The following is a 17,308-nucleotide window of genomic DNA, read 5'->3' as shown; positions in this document are numbered from 1 at the left end:
CCGTGTCGGGTGCTCTGCTCAGCAGGGAGCCTGCTTCCCTCCCATCTCTCTGCCTGCCTCTCTGCCTACTTGTGATCTGTCAAATAAATAAATAAATCTTTTAAAAAGTAAAAAGAAATATTTTTTCAATGAACAAATGATGAATGCTGTAAGATTCTATGAAATTTAAGCCAGATAAGCTATACTGCCCTGTGCAAGCAAGATTACAACAAGGCCTCTAGAAAGGTTTAGATTTCAAGAAGGAGGAAAAGAAACAGAAGAGGAGGGAGTGGAAGAGAAAGAAGAGGAGGAAGAAGAAAAAATAGAAGAAGAATTTTTCCAAGACAAGTATTTTAGTGGCAACCTAATGGCCTGTTTCATGAATCCATCCGTTCTTTTCATCTCCCTGTTAACATCATCTCCCTAACTTAATGTCATCTACGCTGGAGCCTCATGACTAGTTCTTCCCGCATCTGCTCCTGAACCCCTCACTTCATTCCTGACATAGCATCAAGAGTAATGTTTTATTTTTTAAGATTTTTTTTTTAATTTTAATTTTTATTTTTATTTATTTATTTGACAGAGAGAGATGACAAGCAGGCAGAGAGGCAGGCAGAGAGAGAGGAGGAAGCAGGCTCCCTGCTGAGCAGAGAGCGCCATGCGGGGCTCGATCCCAGGACCCTGGGATCATGACCCGAGCCGAAGGCAGCGGCTTAACCCACTGAGCCACCCAGGTGCCCCGAGAGTAATGTTTTAAAAGGTCTTTGAGGGACGCCTGGGTGGCTCAGTTGGTTAAGCAGCTGCCTTCGGCTCAGGTCATGATCCCAGCGTCCTGGGATCGAGTCCCACATCGGGCTCCTTGCTCAGCAGGGAGCCTGCTTCTCCCTCTGCCTCTGCCTGCCATTCTGTCTGCCTGTGCTCGCTCTCTCCCCTTCTCTCTCTCTCTGATAAATAAATAAAATCTTTAAAAAAAAAAAAAAATAAAAGGTCTTTGAGATAGATCCAGTGAGTCAAATAAGAAATAAGTTCAGAAGTCAGATCTCCTCCAGATACAACACTGGGGTTCCAAAACAGCAGCAACAGCATAGGTCTTGGTCTGTTCAAGCTGCTCTAACAAAATAGCCACAGACTAGGTAGCGATTAACACAGAAACTGACTTCTCCCAGTTCTGGAGGCAAGAAGTCTGAGATCAGACTGGCAGCACATTCAGGCAGGGGCTCTCTTCTGGCTCACAGACTTGTGCCCTCACATGGTGCCCAATGGTTCAAAACAAGCTCTCGGGAGCTTTTTATAAGACACTAATCCCATGAGGTTCCACCCTCCTAACTTAAAACACGCCCCAAAGGCCCTACCTAGTAAGACCATTACCTCTGGAAGTTTGGATTTCAATACATGAAACTGGGGGGAACACAAACATTCAGACTGCAACCGCTTCCTTAACCAGACATCCTTAACCAAGGTCTTCCAGGGGTATGACCTTGGCAGTAATTCTAGATCTTCTGATTCCCTTGGTTCCTGCCTGCTTTTTAAACCATTAAACCAATATTTCCATCAGTGCTCTGAGGTACTTGACAACCTTCCAATAAATTCCTTTTCTGCTTAACTTGGCTGGAGTTAGGGGCTATAATTCTCAACCAAGAACCTTCCCTGGAACAATGCCATGTCTCCCCTCCCCACACCCATTCCCTTTTAAAGACCTGCCACTCACTGAGTTTTGCCTTCCCCAAATGGGTATAATTAAAAAGCAAAAATTCTAAATACCATTTACATTACCAAACATGCCAGTACACTATACACTCCTGCACAGGGTCACCCTGGCATGTACTGTAGTCTCAGCTGGTAATGCTCATCCTCAAAATACCAGTGTGTCTAGTTCTACCATCTCACTCTTGTCTCTGGCCAAATTGCCTTATTAGAGAAGACTTCTCTGACCAGTCTATATAAAACAGAAAGACCCTTCCTTATAGTACATTATTTTTCTTCAAAGTTATTATCACCATCTGATACATCATACATTTGCTTATTTACATATATTCTATGTTCAGTCACAACATAAACTCCACAAGGGTAGGGACTTTTGTTTTGCCACTTCCCTATCTCCAGTGCCTGCAACAGAGTCTGGCACCTAAGAGCTGCTCAACAAACTCTTGTGGAAGAAATTACTAAGCAAATTTTACTTTTTTTTTTTTAACTAATTTATTTATTTGAGGGAGAGAGAGAGCATGAGCGGGAAGGAAAGAGGGAGAGAGAATCTCAAGCCAACTCTGCCCTGAGCACAGAGTCTGATGCTGGGATGGAGCTCATAACATTGAGATCATGACCTAAGCTGAAAGCAAGAGTTGTATGTTTAGATGACTGTGCCACCGAGGTTCCCCTAGCTTTTTTTATTATAAAAATTTATTTTAGGAGGGGCGCCTGGGTGGCTCAGTGGGTTGAGCCGCTGCCTTCGGCTCGGGTCGTGATCTCGGGGTCCTGGAATCGAGCCCCGCGTCGGGCTCTCTGCTCAGCGGGGAGCCTGCTTCATTCTATCTCTCTCTCTGCCTGCCTTGCCGTCTGCTTGTGATCTCTCTCTGTCAAATAAATAAATAAAATCTTTAAAAAAAAATTTATTTTAGGGGCGCCTGGGTGGCTCAGTGGGTTAAGCCTCTGCCTTTGGCTCAGGTCGTGATCCCAGGGTTCTGGGATTGAGCCCCGTGTCAGGCTCTCTGCTCAGCAGGGAGCCTGCTTCCTCCTCTCTCTCTGCCTGCCTCTCTGCCTACTTGTGATCTCTGTCTGTCAAATAAATAAATAAATAAAATCTTTTTAAAAATTTTATTTTAAAAACTACACTTATTGTGGCTAGCACTGGGTAATGTACATAATTGTCCAATCACCATGCTATACACCTGAAACTAATAAATGCTGTATGTCAACTATACTTCAATAACAAAAACTTAAAAAATAAAAAATAAATGGATATTGGGCTGCCCACGTGGCTCAGTCATTTAAGCATCATACCTCTTTTCTTTTTTAAGGCTTTTCTGTTTTTCTTTTGCAGAGAGAGAGAGAGAGAGCAGAAGCAGGGAGAGTGTCAAGCAGAGGAAGAAGCAGATGCCCCGCCAAGCAAGGAGCGCAAGTCAGGACTCGATCCCAAGACCCCGGGATCATGACCTGAGCTGAAGGCAGACCCTTAACCAACTGAGCCACCCAGGCATCCTGCATCTGACTCTTGGTTTTGGCTCAGGTCATGATCTCATGGGTTGTGAAATCAAGCCCTGTGGAGGGCTCAATGCTCAGCACAGAGTGTGCTTAAGTTTCTCTCTCTCCCTCTCCCTCTCCTCTCGCTTGCACACACTCTCTTTCAAAATAAATAAATAAATAGGGGCGCCTGGGTGGCTCAATGGGTTAAGCCTCTGCCTTTGGCTCAGGTCATGATCTCGGCGTCCTGGGATCGGGCCCCACATCAGGCTTTCTGCTCAGCGGGGAGCCTGCTTCCTCCTTTCTCTCTGCCTGCCTCTCTGCCTACTCATGATCTCTCTCTCTCTCTGTGTCAAATAAATAAATAAAATCTTAAAAAAAAAAATAAATAAATAAATAAATAAAATCTTTAAAAAAATAAATGGATTTATAAACATGCATTAATTACTTTCACACACACACACACACACACACGCGCGCAGGTTGTGATAGAAGTATGTGTCTCCTAGATCTCCCTTCAAAGAAGGACATGGTGTCCTGTTTGCTGGGAATGCTGCCACCCCTTCAGGGATCATGCAGAGCTGCCTTTCCCAAGGTCATGCTCCCCCCAAAGCGGCCTCCATCCAGTGACTGATGGAGAGAAGGGTATAATGGTACAGCCATTTCAGCCCAACTACTCTAGGACAACTCTGAAAGGCCACTTCGGCTCTAGGCTCTCTAGAGAGTCAGCTTGGACGGTTGTTCAGAACAGAGCTGTACCTCAACTTCTGCCAGATTCTGTCTCTTTCCCATCCCTCCCACAGGTACTAAACACAACAGCACTTCTCAACATCCTATACCCTAAACTCGACCTCAAATTCTGCTTCCAGAAGACCCTGACCTGGAGCATGCTTGTTAAAACTAAGAAACAAACAAACCAATAAACTTCATCCTTATAAAGTGGAAAACTAACATCCCTGTAACAGATCATCCTATGATACGCCTTTTCTCCTGCAGAAATGGTTACATAATGAGAGTCCTCTATTTTTAACTAGGCCTACGGCTAACCAGTAAAATCTATTCTTCCATGCCTCCAGGTATGGCCATATAACTAAGTTATGGCCAGTGAGATCTGAGCTGAAGTGATGTGCATTTCCAGAACTTGTCTTTAGAGGAGTTAATGTGCCCTTTTCCCTCTGACCTTCCCCTTTTTTTGCAAGGAAACGTGGACATAATACTGAGTATCTCGGACCATGCACATGTGGGCAATAACCTGTAACAGCGCAACCAAATACAAGGAGCCCAGACCCCCGTGGAGACACCACACCAGCCTCACACTTCCCAAACTTGATTATGACCTGAGAAAATACCAAAACCTCTATCTAGTTGAACCTCTACAGCTTGGGTGACAGCTCCCACTGCTGTCTGTGCTCTGGCTGCCTCTGTCCCCAACCCTGTGCTCTCCCTCGCCAGGTCAGCATCTGCAGGTCTCCCGATGGAGACCGCCCTCAGACAGCCAGGACGTCTGGCCATTTACACATCCTTCCTCATGAGCGGTGGTCCTCAAGGGTTAGGGTTAGGAGGACAAAGGCTCTACCTTTTCATTCTGCCCTTGATTGTGACACCTGTTAGGAATAAGCTCCAGAACTCCCCTGCAGAGCTGAGCTGAAGCCTCCTTGAGGTTTTGCTTGATCCTTGCTACATCCTTGTCGGCCTCTAGCCTTTTTCTCTCTTCCCAGACCCACTTCTTCACTCCCTAGCAAGTTTCCCTGAAACTCTTCCTAGTAAGTCACTTCCCTGTGAAATCCCATCTGATGTTCTGTTTCTGGGGCCCCAAACCTGAGACAGTAGTCATTGTGGATATATCCAGTGAGTATCATGCCATTCCCCAGGGTTCATCACAGTTAACACCTGTACACCTTGCCAAACCTTGTCCTCTGCAAAATCAAATATACTGTGACTCTTTTAAATAAAAATGGAATTATAAGGTAAACCATGCACCTCACCTTTTTCACTTAAAATGGTTCATGGACCTGTGGAATTTAAGAAACAAAACAGAGGAGCATAGGGGAAGGGAGGGAAAAACAAAATAAGATGAAATCAGAGAGACAAAGCATAAGAGACTCTTAACTATAGGAAACAAACTGAGGGTTGTTGGAGGGGAGGTGGGTGGGGTAACTGGGTGACGTGCATTAAGGAGGGCATGAGATGTAATAAGCACTAAGTGTTATATGCAACTAATGAATCATTAAACTCTACCTCTGAAAGTAGTAATACACTGTATGTTAATTGATTAAAAAAAACAAAACGATTCATATTCCATGGTTATAGGATATAAATATATATATACACACTTCAATATTTTTCAGGTATATGGCTGCCTATAACTTAAAGTCCAAATAAACACCAAAAACAGTTTTGATATCAAAAATATTTTGATATTAAAAACATTTTGAGCCAGCACCTGGGTGGCTCTGTCAGAGAAGCATGTGACTCCTGATCTTGGGATCATGCGTTCGAGCCCCACATTGGGTATAGAAATTTTATTTATTTATTTATTAAAGGAGAGCAGTGAAGAAGAAATTTACAAAAACGAGAAACTTCATTGACTCATACCTAGAGTTCTGTTCATCAACAAGAAAAAAGATTATATACACATCGACTTCTAGGAACACCAAAAAGAAGCAAGGCAGAATTTACTAAAAATAGATAAATTAGGGACAGGCAGGCAGCTCAGTTGGTTGAGCATCTGAATCTTGGTTTTGGTTAGGGTTGTGGGATCAAGACCTGAGTCAGGCTCTGTGCTCAGTACTAAGTCTGCTTGGGATTTCTCTTCCTCTCCCTCTGTGCACCCCCCACTCATACAATCTCTCCCTCAAATAAATAAATAAATCTTTTTAAACAATAGGTAAATTATATCTTCTTTACCCTACATCTTTAAACTCCTGGAAGGGGTTAAAGGTCTAAAGAAAATTAATATATTTTATGTGTATATATAACTTTCAGTACATTAACACCAAAACATATAACTCTAAATATATTTAAGATATACATAAAACTCGTGTAAAAAATTAGGATGTTCTTCTTTAGAGTCTTGTGATTTAAGGAGGCAGGCAGAAGATAAAGGAGAATTAAATGACGTGTTTGTGTATTATTAGTCTAATGCTATTTGAAGTTTGGTGTTTCCAAGGAATATCCTTTCGTTAATGACAAAATATATTTGGGGGGGATGCTGGGTGGCTCGGTTGGCTGACTGACTGCCTTCAGTTCAGGTCAGGACCCTGGAGTCGCAGGATTGAGTCCCACATCAGGCTCCCTGCTCGGCAGGAGTCTGCTTCTCCCGCAGACCTCTCTCCTCTCATGCTCTCTCTCAAGTGAATAAATAAAATCTTTAAAAAATATATATGTGTGTATATTTTGGATATTTAAAAAGGATATGTTGCTCGAATTATGCCTATATTTCAAGGAAGAAGAGTTTATTTACAGATGTTTCATGAGTCTCCAAGAATTAAAATAACAGTCAACAAGCAATAGAAAATTTCTGTATTTCAATACCACCATTATTTAAGATTATCAACACACTTAGAACATAATTGAAAACATAACAGTAGGGGCGCTTGGGTGGCTCAGTCAGCTGAGGCTCTGACTCTTGACTTCAGCTCAGGTCATCATCTCGGGGTCTGAGATCGAGCCTGCATGGGGCTCCACACTCAGCACGGAGTCTGCTTGAGATCCTCTCCTTCTGCCCCTTCCCCTGTGTGCGTATGCTGTCTCTCTCTAAAATAAATAAATAAGGGGCACCTGGGGGTTCAGTCATTAAGCGTCTGCCTTCGGCTCAGGTCATGGCCCCAGGGTCCTAGGGTTGAGCCCCGCATCAGACTCCCTGCTCGGTGGGGAGCCTGCTTCTCTCTCTCCCACTCCCCCTGCTTGTGTTCCCTCTCTCGCTGTGTCTTTCTCTGTCAAATAAGTAAATAAAATCTTTTTAAAAATAAATAAATAAAATAAATCTTAAAAAAAAAAAAAAAGAAAATGTAATCTTAAAAACGATCTCTTACTGGATTACAAGTGTAAAAGAGATTTAATAAAGCAATGTAACTGTAACATTCATTTTCCACAAACTGACGATACTGGTGCATTAAATCAAACAGAAGCCTTTAAAAGACAAACTCCTATGAATGACAAAATTGTTTTATATTCATTTGGAACTGTTCAATGTTAACATATCAAAAACTCTGGTGGGCCAATAATCTGTAACGTAATTTAAGAATGTTAAAATGAGGCATGTAGAGAGATGCACTTGCACTGCTGGTAAATTAAGAAACAGAGGAGGGTCAGATGTGAGACAGAACTTCTATGGTGGTGTTTTTCCTATTTGTGCACTGCAAAGGGAAATCTCCAATCTAGTTATTAAACTTTCAGTCTGTCAGAGGTAATAGCTATTATGCCGAAAGCAATTACACAGGCTAGCACTGGAGATCTGAGGGTTTTGTTGTTGTTTTAGCAGAAGGAAGATAATTCCTGGGTTTGTGTGTATGTGCACTTATCTCTTAATCAGCAAGTACATCCACGATATCAAAACTCTCGCTCCTTTTTCCATTTCTGCTTGATTGGCAAAATCACAGATTAAAGAAATCAACAACATTACCCTAGATAAGTGTGCCCCCATGTTGCTTGCATTTGATGTAAACATTTTTAGACAATTTTTAAAGATTTTATTTATTTATTTATTTGACAGAGAGGGAGAGAGAGCCAGAGAGTATAAGCAGGGGGAGCGGCAGAGGGAAAAGGAGAAGCAGGCTTCCAGCTGAGCAGGGGGCCCAATGTGGGGCTCATTCCCAGGACCCTGGGATCATGACCTGAGGTGAAGGCAGTTGCTTAACTGACTGAGCCACCCAGGCATCCCTTAGACAATTTTTAATAACAGATTTACTTGTAGGGGATTTTCTTGAGATGCAGAGAAGTGGCTGCATTTCCATGAGGGTTCTTTCTGATATTGCTAGCTATATTTTTAACATCCTTTAAGAATATATATAAAAACGTGGGAGAAAATATATATGCAGATACTCCCCCAAATTAAACTAACCATGATGTCATTCCTACAGAATTATAAAAAGAATCACTTTTTTTTCCCTCTCTGAACAAGTATGTACCTTTTATTTGAATAAAACATAAGAATTTTCAGTTACCCTGGATCTGAACATTGAAATGGTCTGGAGTAGTACCACCCATGAGAAAATTATGTGCCTGTCAGGTAGAAGTGTTAAATTTATATTAATCACTGATATAATAAATGAACTTTTTGTTGTTGTTTATGTCTATTCTAACTATCTCATTAGAATGGTATCAATGGTTTAAAACTGGTCTCTGCTAACCCTTGTGAAGTTCTATAAAAAACAAAAGTAAAGTTCCTGACTGCTTGGTAAGAGGCCAAATCCTAACTACTAAACCACCAGGGAGCATCCTGACTGCTCTGTGGTGATTGCTAAGTATTCTAATGTGAGATGGGGGCAGGGGGAGGTAAAATACTCGTGGAATAAAATTCACCATTTTAACGATTTTTAAGCATATCTACAGGTCAGTGGCATTAAGTACATTCACACTGCTGTACAATCATCACCACCCATGTCCAGGATTTTTCATCTTCCCAAACTGTAACTCTGTACCCAATCTATTCCCCCTTTTGAGACCCTGGAAATCACTGTTTTACTTGCTGTCGCTATGAATGTGGCTACTCTAGCTGCCTCAAATAAGTGGAAGCAGACAATATGTGTCCTTTTGTGTCTGGCTTATTTCACTTAAGTTAATGTCTCCACAGGTCATCCTTGTAACGTGCCAGCATTTCACTCCTTTTACAGTCGAACAATATTACATTGTGTGTGTGTGTGTATTTATACATAGATACATACATATAAAACACGTTTTGTCCACCCATTCATCCAAGGGTGGACATTTGGATTGTTTCCCATTTTGGCAATCATGAGTAATGCTACTAACATGAGTATGCGTACACATATGTGCTCAAGTCCCTGCTTTCCATTCCTTTGGGTATATACTCAGAAGCAGAACTAGGTGTTGGGTAATGTAGTAGTTCTCAGTTTAAGTCTGTGGGGAACCACCACACTCTAATGTAAGATTTGTGCATTGTATAGGTCTGAAAGGTATCTCTTGTCTCTTGCACACTGACTCCATGAACCTTAAAACTGCAACTTGTAACAAATATCAGAAGTGGTCCAGGATTTCACAGCTGGAGGGGAGACAAGTGTAATAATAGCAGCTATCAGTTATTGACGGTTTACTAAATGCCAGCTTCTGCGCTATGAGCTTTATATACAAGGATGAAAATACAGCCAAGAAATCAAAAATACCATCTTTTCCTATATGCATTTCTCAGTGTTAAGGTTGTCACAAAACAAAGAGAAACAAGTCAGTTGGTTAAACAGTTTAGATTTTCTCCTGAGGATTTTTCAGACCTCAAAAATATGTACTGTGACTTTCTAAGAAAGGATATGTGAAGCCATTATTCAAGCTGTTTGGCTTTTGTTGAAGATCACGTTGCAGGAATGATCTGATCGAGGTCAAGGGCAGCACTATTAGCACTGGGGACCAGACTGCTCTTTGCGGTGGGAAGCTGCTGTGTGCACTGTAAATCATTCAACAGCATCCCTGTCCTCTACACACTAGATGCTCCAAGTACATTCCCCAACTTATGACAATCAAAAATGTCTCCAGACATTGCCAAATATCCCCTAGGAGGCAAAAATCACCCACAGTTGAAGATTACTGGTCTGTTACTATCTCACTAAATTCACTAACCACTTCCCCACTTAAATAGAAGCCATTGAACAAATTTCCTTGCTGTCCCCTCCCAGCTCAAACCTTTGTTTTCCTCCTTTCTTCTTCATCTACAAAACAGCAGCTGCCCCCTCAGCCTCTCCTGTGCACTGGATTCCATTCCCACTCATCTCATACCAGAACCTGTCCGGCAATTACCCACTGGATAATATGTCTAATTTCTCCTTGAGCCTCCAAACATGCTCATTTTTTTTCTTTCCTAAACAAAACAAACAAACCCAAACCCTTTCTCAACCCTCTTAAGTTTATCCCTCTCCTCTATACAACTAAATTTTCATAAGAGTCCATCTTGTACTTAGGGCCTCTACTTTTCTTCACCTCACATTGATTTTTCCGCCCAATAAAATCTGGGTCTACAGCCATTTCTCTATTCTCTCAAAAACCAAGACCTCCCATTTGCCCAGTTAAGTGGTTCCCCCAGGGTTTGGTCATTACCTGCCATCACCTATGGTTGACAATATTTTGAATAAACTTTTTCCTTTTTGTTTGTTTTATTGTGGACTTTGGTTTTTGTGTTTTGTTTATTATTATTATTTTTTTTTATTAACTTCTGAAGAAAATCTGTGCCCTGGGGAGTAGCCTATGTCTTGAATTATGTGACACACTCTCCCGGTTGTCTTCTCACCTCATTGGTAGTGTTCTCTATTTCCCTGTGTCTTCTGTCACCCCAAAATGTAAGCAGTCCTTGGGGGGTGACTTTCAGTACTCCTATAAATGATTTCCATCACTCCAAAAATGCCTAGGAATTCTCTGTTTATCTCTGACCCCATTATATTCTGAGTTCCAAAGTAAGATCTGTTAAGAGCAAGATAGCAGAATTTGGGCGGGGGGGGGGGGGGATCAGAATTTGTTTATTACAATAAACAATAATAACTACCACCAAAAAAATACCTTATGCACACCAGACACTGAAGAAAGCACTTTACAAACTAACTAATTTAACGTACTCAACAACTCTATGAAGTAAGCCTCACTATTTCAACATTATAAATGAAGTTACAATCTCAGAGGAGTTCGGTAGTTCTCTTATAGCTAGCAAATCCTAAGTATCAGATCATAACTGGTTTTCACTTCAGAGCCAATTTTCTTAACCAAGTGCTACTGTTTCATCTTATCTTTTACATTTCTCCTCAAAGTTTAATTCTCTTAGATCTTCCTGATTTTCACAAACTTACAGGATCATTTAAGGTCAAAACTGTAAGCTGTGTACACTCTTGGCCTCTGTATTAAAGAAGATATTTTTCCAAGAATTCTAGGACTAAAAGAGAGTCATCATTATATAGTTCATCTCCAAGCCTGTAGGCAGAATTGTATCTAAACCATTCCAGACAGATGGGTATCTTCTATTTTTAATGACATCTAGGAAAGGAGATTCTCGCCTACTAAATTTAGATTGTGAGCCAAAGGCAGGAAGCATGTCTAATTTTATGCTCCATATAGCTACACCTTCATATACAGCTGGTAATATGCATCCTACCAGGATTATTACCGTAAGTAGAAATGGACACTTAGAAAATACAATGAAAAAAATAAAGCTGGTCACTAAGGAGAGATTCCAATGGGCTCTTCAGGCAGACAAGAAGACAAAATCATTCTAATCTAAAGTACAAAAGACTTGACATCATATTCTTCCGTATGTATTAAAATCCATCTGGCGGAAGTAACTGGAAAAACAACAGAATCTCTAGTATGAGGTACACGCATCACCTGGGTGTAACTACTTTCAAAGAGTTAACTCCAAATCTTAGGGAGAAAAGTCTTGAATGCATCTGAAGTTACTGGCATTTTGAGGTTTACAGTTCTACTCTTGCCATCACTTCCTCTAGGCTCTAGGCTTTGGAATCCAAACACGTCACCACCACCCCCAAAAGATTTCTAATTCTGCCTGTCAGATCGTCTTTGCCAGCTCTCAACACATTAAATGAAAAACAAACAAAAAATTCACAAATGCTGCAAAATGAAGTTTCTAGCAGTATACTTTACAGAAATTCTTTGCACTATTTGTTACAACATAAAGCTAAAATTGCTTTAAGATAATTATCTCGAAGAATCTACCAACTAGAGCTGACACAAATGTTTAATTGGCCCTTTGTGAAATGTTTTCCCGAATGAACCAGCTGAGCATCCATCTTCACAAAGTTAGGAGGGCTTTAGTATTACTTCAAATAACATAACCTCTTGGGTCAAATCACACTGCAAAATTACATCTGTTTTTAAATGATTAAAGGAAATTGCAGAGTGGATAATCACATGAGTATAACTTCTGACCTCCATTATCACATTAAAATCTAGCACAGACTAGCAATAAATGAAAGCTGATAAAGCCAGGGAAATGTTTGTATAAAATTACCATAGTACCGTTGGTACACTTCTAAAAACCCAGGTCATGGCTCAATTATTTTTTAAAACAGATATTCATCAAAAACAGCAAATGACAAGTATAAGATGAAAATACTGACCTAAACCAATCTGGCAAAACCACCAAACACTTTTTTGAAAGTAATTCATGTTGTTTCCCAAAAGAGAGCATCTACTATCTAGGCAACAAGGGAGGCCATTTATGGCCAAAACAGTTCTATGGGTTTGGTGAAGGATTTGACAATGAACTGGAACTAAAGGGACAGTTTCTACTTTGTCACCTTCTAGTTTTACAATCATTGTTTTCTTTTTTTTAAGATTTTATTTATTTATCTGACACAGAGAGAGAGAGATCACAAGTGGGCAGAGAGGCAGGCAAACAGAGTGGGGAGTGGGGGAAGCAGGCTCCCTTCTGAGCCGAGAGCCCGATGCAGGGCTCGATCCCAGGACCCTGAGATCATGACCTGAGCTAAAGGCAGAGGCTTTAATCCACTGAGCCACCCAGGTACCCCTACAATCGTTTTAACCTGCCTAAGTATAAACCTGTTACAAGAATAAAATACACATTTCAAACTAACAATCACTTTCAAGTTTATACCAAGATGTCATACCTCCCAAAATTTAGCCTAAACAACAAAAATATTACCCTGTGTTTGGCTATACAGTAGCTACCACATAAGTCCCAAGTTTTACTTGGTGTCTACTGGAGACTCATGCAATATTTTTTCTCAACTGTTTCTCAGTCATCACCCAATCTGGAGGTGGTTAATTACTTTATGATTCCAATTCATATTTTATCACAAAATAATCTCTTATTAGTCATTAGAGTAAGCCATTCATAACACACAGGATTTTTAAATAACAGCTTAGTTGAGATACAACTCACATGCCATAAAGTGTATAACCTCTTTCAAGTGTGTACCTCAGGGGCACCTGAGTGGCTCAGTTGGTTAAGCACCTGCCTTCAGTTCAGCTCATGATCCCAAAGTCCTGGAACTGAGTCCCATGTCAGGCTCCCTCAGGTTCCCTCCTCATCACTGGGCTCCCTGCTCAGCTGGGAGTCTGTTTCTCCTTCTCTTTCTCCTATGCCCCTCCCCACTAGCTTGTGCTCTCTCTCTCTCACTTGCTCTAAGTAAATAAACTTAATAATCTTAAAAAAAAAAAAAAAAAGTGTGTAACTCAGGGGTTTTTAGTATGTTCCCCAAAATTCTACATCAATCACCACTATCTAATTCCAAAACATTTTCATCACCCCAAAAAGAAATCTCATATCCATCCAGTCACTCCCCATTTCCGCCTACCCTGGCAACCATTAATCTCTTTTGTCTACATGGATTTGCCTCTACGGGGTATTTCATTTAAATGGAATCATATAGTACGTGGACTTTTGTGACTGGCTTCCTTTACTTAACATCATGTTTCCTTTTTTTTTTTTTTTTTTAAGATTTTATTTATTTATTTGACAGAGAGATCACAAGTAGGCAGAGGCAGGCAGAGAGAGGGGGGGAAGCAGGCTCCCTGCTGAGCAGAAAGCCCAATGCGGGGACTCAATCCCAACATCATGTTTCTTTTGAAGATTGATCAATGGTGAAGCATGTATCAGTAGTTAATTTCTTTTATGACTGCATAATAGTTGACTGTATGGATATACCACACCACATTTGCCCAAATATCAGGCAATAAACAATTGGGTTGTTTCCACTTTTTTGGCTATTATGACTAACACTGCCTTGAAAATCTGTACAAGTTTTTGCATGAACATATGTTTTCATTTTGTTGAGTGTATACATAGAAATGGAATTGCTGGGTCATGTGGTAACTCCTTGCTCTCAACTTTTTACAGAATTACCAAACTGTTTGCTAAAGTGAATACATCATTTTACAGTCCCACCTGCAATGTAATGAGGGTTCTTCATGTCCTCATCAACACTTGAAACTGTCTTTCTCTTTTATTACAAATCACGGCCATGGGCATGATGCAGTATCTCATTGTTGTTTTGATCTGCATTCCCTAATAAATAATGATGTTGAGCAACTTCTCATAAGCTTATTGGCCATTTATGTATCTTCCTTAGAGAAATGTCTATTCAGATCCTTTGGTCATTTATAAATTGAGTTATTTGCTTTTGTATAGTTGAGGGGTTGTTTGGTTTGGTTTGGTTTTTTTACATTCTGGGTTGAAGTCCCTTATCAGATATATGATTGCAAATCAATTCCCAACATTCTGTGGGCTGTCTTTTCAGTATCCATTAGTCTGTCATTGGACCTCCTCAATTAACTTTGTAAGTGTCTCATCTCTTCTTTCTTTTCTTCTAACAACTGATAATCAATTTATTAAAAGGGTTGAATCAAACAAGTGCAACAGCAACTTCAACCTAAACTCCTGGCTCAATACCAAGGGAAGTCATCTACATAACCACCTCAGAAGGATAGTGCCAATCAACGCATTCCTTCTGGGTCCTCATCTGAAAATGATCCCACGTCTTAGAATAGTCACCACAAGGAGTTTTCCTGGCCGTGCTTCTCAGTCTTGACAGGCATCTGAACTGATCTTTGCACCCTGAGATTCTTTTCCTTCGTACCTCTGATCAAATCGGCACACAACTGCCTCAAAGGTTTTATGCTATGGCTGGTTAGAGTCATTCTAATTCAGTGAGTCACAACCTGTGGTTCCATGGGTGTCCTTCAGGCGTTTTTTAAAGCCATGGACATGGGGTACCTGGGTTGCACAGTTGGCTGGGCATCCAGCTCTTGATTTTGGCTGGGGTCATGACCGTGGGGTCGTTGGGTTGAGCACCACCTCAGTGGTGAGTCTGCTTGGGATTCTCCCTTTCTCTCTGCCCCTCCCCACTGCTTGCACACATTCTCTCTAAAATAAATAAATCCTAAAATATAAACAAATAAGTAATCTAAAAGCCATGGCCATGGCATGGCTTCCTGACCAACTTGTTCCTCAAGAAGAGTGAACAGCTGAGGAGTCGGGAGCAGAAGCAGGGCTGACGAAGCTCCACTGTAGCCACAACCATGTCTTCTTCAAAAAGCCGTTTTTCTCTTACTTTCTACACCGTCTTTTCCTTCTAGTTTCTGGGAGATTTCTTCAACTTCACTTGGTTCTAACCATTTTTTAAAAAATATTTGGTTCTGATTTGTTTTAATTTGAGCTGCCACAGTTACATATATCCAAAAGTTTTTTCATTTCTAAATCATTCCTTCTTCAAAGAATCCAGTTCTCATTTTGTAAGTCCTTTTCTCTATGAGAAAGCCCCAAAACGGGGCTTGACCCCAGGACCCCAAGACCACAACCTGACCTAAAACCAAGAGTTGGACACTTAACCAACTGTCTAGGTGCCCCATTATTTTTTCATTTCATATCTTTACTCTAAGCCCTACCCTACCTCTATTTCCACCAGATCCTTCCATGCAATGTGTTCACTTTGGACTCTGTTGTTCATGTTGAAGGTTTTTTCCTGTCTCATGATCCTTAGTAATTGTCTGTTACTATTTAAGAACGAGGCCCTGAAAGATGCGAATGGCATCCCTGGTGTATAGACAGTGTTTTCAATCAGAGAGCTTCCCTACAGGAAATAGCTCTTTCATTAGAGAGCCTTAAATGTCAGTATGAGAAAGTATTTTCTTTGAGTCTTCTTCAGTTTCTCTAAAAAACAACCCTTCAATCTCCTGAATTAGCCACACAAATCTGGTCCCAGTGGTCAGGAGCCACAGTATATTTGGAGATGAAGTGAGAGGTTGTAGGTCCACTGTTCGCTATACAGCTAGTCCCCATTTCCCATCCCATGTGTCACTCCAGCCTGAAATCTCTCCAATTCAGAGGCCCCCACCCCTGGTCACATTTGATTTCTGAATATTAGAGGGGTGGAGGGCAGGCAGTTGTCTGGCTGCACAGTATAAGGCAGCGGCCCTGGAGATTCAAGATTTCAGTCAAGAGACTTTGAACCAATGCCCCATTTTCAGTTCAATGTCTCACTCCCACCTCTGAAGTACCTGGTGCCACTTGAGAAATTTGTGGAGAGAATTAGTGTGCTTCTTACAGGCACCACATCTTCAGGTCCTAAAGATATTACCTAAAGGGTAATAACATTTCTCTGTCCTACTATGTCAGTTACTTTTTCCTCTATCAAGTTTCTATCATCAAAATTTTATTAAATCTCTGATCAGCCATTCTGTTCTCTATCACTCTTTTTATTTTTAGCCTTAACCTTTTCTGCTTTTTTAATGTCAGAAGAAATGTAAATGCATATGGAATTGCATCATTTTTAAGCAAGTTAATCTAAATTTATAATAACATTGGGAAGAAGATCTTATGAAGTACCTTTTAAAAATAAGAAAATTAAGTCTCAAATGATAAAATAAAATGCAGAAAGTCTAAAAAGTAGCAAGTGACAGAAACAGAATTTTAATCTATTAAAAGAGTGGAATGTTAGATTTGAGACCAATACAAAATTATGTAAAATATAAAAATAGGCTAAGAAATGTAATATTCAACATACAGATGAAAAGTACATAACCCACGTACATTTCTTCTCATTCGTGGAGTAAATCAAGAAAATTAAGAAAAGAATGAACTTGAGGCACCTGGTGGCTGAGTCATTAAGCGTCTGCCTTCAATTCAGGTCATGATCCCAGGGTCCTGGGATCGAGCCCCACATTGGGCTCCCTGCCCAGCTGGAAGCCTGCTTCTCCCTCTCCCACTCCCCCTGCTTGTGTTCCCTCTCTAGCTGTGTCTCCCTCTGACAAATGAATAAAATAAAATCTTTAAAAAAAGAGAGAGGGCGCCTGGGTGGCTCAGTGGGTTAAGCCGCTGCCTTCGGCTCAGGTCATGATCTCAGGGTCCTGGGATCGAGTCCCGCATCGGGCTCTCTGCTCGGCAGGGAGCCTGCTTCCCTCTCTCTCTCTCTGCCTGCCTCTCCATCTACTTGTGATTTCTCTCTGTCAAATAAATAAA

At 40.9% G+C, this 17,308-nt stretch overlaps 1 protein-coding gene and 1 pseudogene across 1 annotated transcript in view; both read right to left on the bottom strand.

The window, feature by feature from the left end:
* Positions 1-17,308, bottom strand: part of SCAI (suppressor of cancer cell invasion) — a 143,146-nt gene that overhangs the window by 92,638 nt on the left and 33,200 nt on the right. The window lies entirely within an intron of this gene.
* On the bottom strand, positions 14,694-15,051 carry LOC132024909 (small ribosomal subunit protein uS10-like; annotated as a pseudogene).

Source organism: Mustela nigripes, chromosome 9 (genome assembly GCF_022355385.1).
Source record: "Mustela nigripes isolate SB6536 chromosome 9, MUSNIG.SB6536, whole genome shotgun sequence".
NCBI lineage: Eukaryota > Metazoa > Chordata > Mammalia > Carnivora > Mustelidae > Mustela > Mustela nigripes.
The sequence above is the reverse complement of the archived record's forward strand: the minus strand, read 5'-3'. Positions and strand labels throughout refer to the sequence as shown.